This window comes from Pteropus vampyrus, unplaced genomic scaffold (assembly GCF_000151845.1).
Source record: "Pteropus vampyrus isolate Shadow unplaced genomic scaffold, Pvam_2.0 Scaffold97, whole genome shotgun sequence".
Classification (NCBI taxonomy): Eukaryota; Metazoa; Chordata; class Mammalia; order Chiroptera; family Pteropodidae; genus Pteropus; species Pteropus vampyrus.
Window position 1 is genome coordinate 4,063,035 of NW_011888878.1, and position 4,702 is coordinate 4,067,736.

The window sequence follows — 4,702 nt, forward strand, 5'->3', positions numbered from 1 at the left end:
TTTCTTCTTGAATCAGTTCAGTCACCATTTCTTTAGAAATGCATTCTTTACTTCTCTGATTAAAATAATTTTGTGTGAGCAAATGTTTTTGTAAATTTGTGAAAATCATTTTTGAAAAATTATTTTGTTTCCCTATACTCTCCATACTTGGTATCCCTAGGAAAATGGCACTACCTACTGTTCTAAGCCTGCATTCTAAAGATCAGTTCATGAACATGTATACTTATGCAGTTGCACAGGACTCCAAGCTTGATGTAATTCTGCATGTACTTCGCCTATCTTGAAATTCTTCAATGTTTTTGAATAATATTTCATTGTGCACCAGGACCCACAGATTGCTTATCTTGGTTTTACACTCTCTTTTCCTTTCTTATCCTCTTGAAAAATCAGAATAAAACATTTTGTTTTTATCCACATTAACAAAGTCTTATTTGGAAAGAGTGGAAATACTATCTAAGTTATTGTTTATAGATTTTCCTTTCAATTCCAATTACTGAACAATTATTCAGATTTTTGAGAACCTAAAAATTCTGTAGAATTTTAACTTTTCTGTGTAATTATTAAAATGTCTCTAGTAAAGACTTGTATCAAATTTAATTTTTAAATAGACTGACATGAGGGTAGCTGAAATAAGAAATGAATTCTTATTTGCTGAATGAATAAGAATTCATTTATATGTTACCCATTTGTTATTTATACATTAAGTTAATAGCCTCATTGCCTACATGTATAAGTTGTCAGACTTTAATCAAAAAGTTGAATTTTGTTTCTCAGTAATCAACATCTTCATACTCACACAACAAAAAATTTCCTTAGAGTTTCCATTTTATCTCTTTACTGTCCATTGTATTTATATCCTTATGCATCACTTAAATTTGCTAAAATGGAATTTCATATTCAAAAATGCCCCATCTCTTAAGTCAGCTAGTAGAGAGCATCTTATTAATTTTATGAACATTGTAATCTCTTCTAATTTTTGTATATATCTTTTCTGAAGGATTGCCATCAGATTTTGTTTTGTCTATATTGAAACATAACCCATTAAAAAACCAAACATACACTATTTCCCCCAAGAAAATTTGGTTATATAATCTGCTTTTAAAATTTTAATTATTAATCCCATTGACAGAATTGCTCAAAGAACTAAATAAAAAGCATCGAGGACCAGCATGTTCTTCATTCTTCTACATTATATGAAATTGTCTCAACTAAAGACCTGTATCAAAAGCACTTTCCTTCCTAATTAATTTGATGGTTACTTATTACATTGAAATTTAAATGAACTAATCAAATATTTATTTTGTAATTGTATTACATTAACCCTGATTAAAGATGTAATATTATTTCAAGGATTATATTAAAATGCAAATTCTACAACTTTTGATTAATGTTAATTTCTATCTATTAAATAAAGTAATTACTAGTGAACAGTGGCAATCAATCTAGTCTTTTTCATGTTATGAATTCATGACTCATATGTAAGTAAGTGAATATGCTGACTTTCTTAAAAGAAGAGCTTCAAATATGAATTAAATAACATCTGGAAATTATAAACACATTTCTACTCTAACACAAATCATTAAATTTAACACAAACTTGGTAAGTTAAAAAAAAATTTATTGGAAACGGACACAGAATTATGAAACAAAAATCTAGTCTCCGACACAAATATTCAAATCTTTTTTGTTTCTTAGGTAACAAGAAGAGAGAGCAAAAATTATAAAGTGTTTGAAAATGTATCATCTTAGTTAAGAATGCATTATGTTTGATGAAAAAAAAACTTCCAAAATATCTTTAAAAATCTAACTAAATGAATCTTAAAACATTATTCTGAAAAAATCTGTACTTTCTCTGTAGGTTAACTGTTTTGATATTGTGAGATTGTCTTTAGTCTTGTGTTTCTGTCCAAACTATAGTTTGAGCGATCAAGTGGTCTATGATATATGAAGTATGCCATACTAATTCTTATTTGTTCATTATTTTAAAAAATTTAAGTCTATGGCCATGCTACCCTGAACAAGCTCGATCCCATCCAATCTTGGAAGCTAAACAGGGTTGGTCCTGGTTAGTACTTGGATAGTAGACCACCTAGGAAGACTAGGTGCTATAGGCATAAAAAAAAAAAAAAAAAAGGGATTGTAACCTGACAAGGTCCTTGTAATCTGTGAGGTCAACCAAGGGTTGCCTCACCTAAAAAAAATAAAATAAAATAAAATAAAAAGGAACAAAACTCTCCTTTTTTAAGCTAGAGCTAAATATTAAAATTCTATTACCTTTGGTAGCCAAAGTATTGTCTTAAAATTATAAAAATGATATTGATAACTCATAGCTAATTATTTCCTGATGCCAACTCCAGTAGTTATGTGAACAAATGTCCCTTCTTCCAGGCACATTGAATTTATTCTAGCCTCCTCTTTTTCCCCCGTTTGTCACTAATGACAGTGACAAATATGGTTATCATTATCTGTAATATCCTGACTTATTTTTAAAATCATACAATATACATAAAATAGTTTTGGAATTGATAATCTTATGAAAACTTATTTACTAACTAAAGTACAGTTCTTTTTGTGTTTAGTCAAAATTCATTTCCCAAAATAACTTAAATATGTTCTTTTATTTCCACCATTTTCAATGTAATTTATCCATTTGTTACAACTTTATTTTCATTCTGCACATCTTTTATTAAAGTTTACATACACTGAAATTCACAAATTGTGATGTAGAGTTCTATGAATTTTGAAAACTGCCTAGTCATGCATCTACTTAAACAGTCATGATATAAAAGTTTTATCATCCCACCAAATTTTTGTCCTCTGTTTTTGTTGTCATCCTTTCCCACAACCCTTACCCCTAGTAGTGATTGTTTGTTTTCATCTTTATAGTTTTGCTATTTTCAGAATATCACATATGGAATCATATAGTATATAGCCTTAAGATAGCAATGTCAAAAAGACTCCAAATATAATTATGGATTTGCTTATTTTTTCTTTAAGTTTTATCAGGTATTGTTTCATGGAATTCAGGGCACTGCTATTAAATACATGTTTGTTTGGGTATTTTTTTTCCTGAGAAAATTGAGTTCCTTTATGATTTTGTAATTTTCCGCTCATGTAATGTTCCACTGACAATATTCAGTGTTCTAAAGTCAATTTTGTTTATCAATACAGCCATTTCAACTTTTTTTTTTTTTTTGGTGTTTTTGTATGACATATTTTCCATCCTTTTTCTTTAAACCAATCCATTTCTGACAATCTCTGTTTTTAAATAGGCTCCTTAAATCTTTCATATTTAATGCGATTATTGATATGTTTGAATTAAAATCTACCAAAATTCTAGCTGTTTTCTATTTGTTTCTTGTTTTTGTTTTTTCCTCCATTTCCCTTTTCACTATTTTTATTTACACATATAATTTTAAAGTTAGTCTTCACCATATACTTTTTTATTGATCAGTTGTCTATCTTTAAATAATATTATATGCCTTCTTTGTAGTATAATGATCTTATAATGGTATATTCCCATTTCCTCCTTCTCTTCATCACACCATTTTGTCATGCAATTTATTTTACATTTTATTAATACACATTATATTATTATGACTTGAGGAGTCTATTGAAGATGTTCCTCATTGAGTTTACTGCATTTTCATTTCTAACATTTCCATTTGATTCTTTTTTATATTTTTTTCTCTCTACTGAAATTACCCATTTGCTTTTGCTTGTTGTCCACCTTTTCCTTAAAAGCCTTTAACATATTTATTAATTAGTTATTTTATATCTTTGTCAGATAGTTCCAACATCTGTGTCATGTATGAATATAATTCTATTGAATTATATTGGAGTGTGTTAATTTTTTTTTTTTTTGGAGTGTGTCTCTTTGGAGTGTGTTAATTTTTATTTTTTATTTTTTTGCCTTTGAATATGTCTTATAACATTTTGTTGAAATCTGAACATTTTTCTTAAGGCAGTAGAAACTGAGGTGACTAGCTTTATGCTTGGAAATGATCACATCTTTTCTTCTGCTATACCTTTTGTGTGGGGGTTACATTATTCTTCTAAGGAATTGAACTGGCTTTGAGAATTGTTCTTACCCTGACTATATACCACAGACTTCAAATTTCTCTTGCAGTACCTTGAGTTTAGGGTGGTGAATGGTGTGCCAGAGGATTTCTCTCAATGTCTTTTCTAAGTATTAGGTATTTTGTTTGTGCTGTGTCAGAGCCCTTATTCTACAGCTATCACAGTAGGATTATACCATTACCTCGTCTATGCTAGCTTGCCTTGTGGTAGGGCATGAAGAGACATATTTTCTGATTTTCTGATTGAACCTAAGTTTTAAGCAGAACTGTGTTCCTTCTTCCTAAGAGTATATCTTTCTCAAGTGCCCCCGTTTCTCTTCCAATTCTATTTCTAGACTCAACAGGTATTCTTGCCTCTTCCCCAGGGATTAGTGGCTTTTCGTGGGAGTTCTCATCTCTCAGCTTCCCTAGAGTCATTACTTGTTGTTGCCATTTCCACAGAAGATTGGTGTGGATTTCTGTTTTTTTTTTTTTTCATTTTTTTGTTTTATTTTGTTTTCTTCTTTTGATTTTGAGAGGTAAGAGAGAAAAATAGAAAAAAAAATTGTTTTTCTCTCACTCACTGCTATTCCCCTCTCCTTGGTTGCTAACTTTTTAGAAGTCTAGTCTTCCCTGAGTGGGCCC

At 29.7% G+C, this 4,702-nt stretch overlaps 1 pseudogene; it reads left to right on the forward strand.

The window, feature by feature from the left end:
- Positions 1–1,994: 1,994 nt before the first annotated feature.
- Positions 1,995–2,113, forward strand: LOC111742614 (annotated as a pseudogene).
- Positions 2,114–4,702: the final 2,589 nt, after the last annotated feature.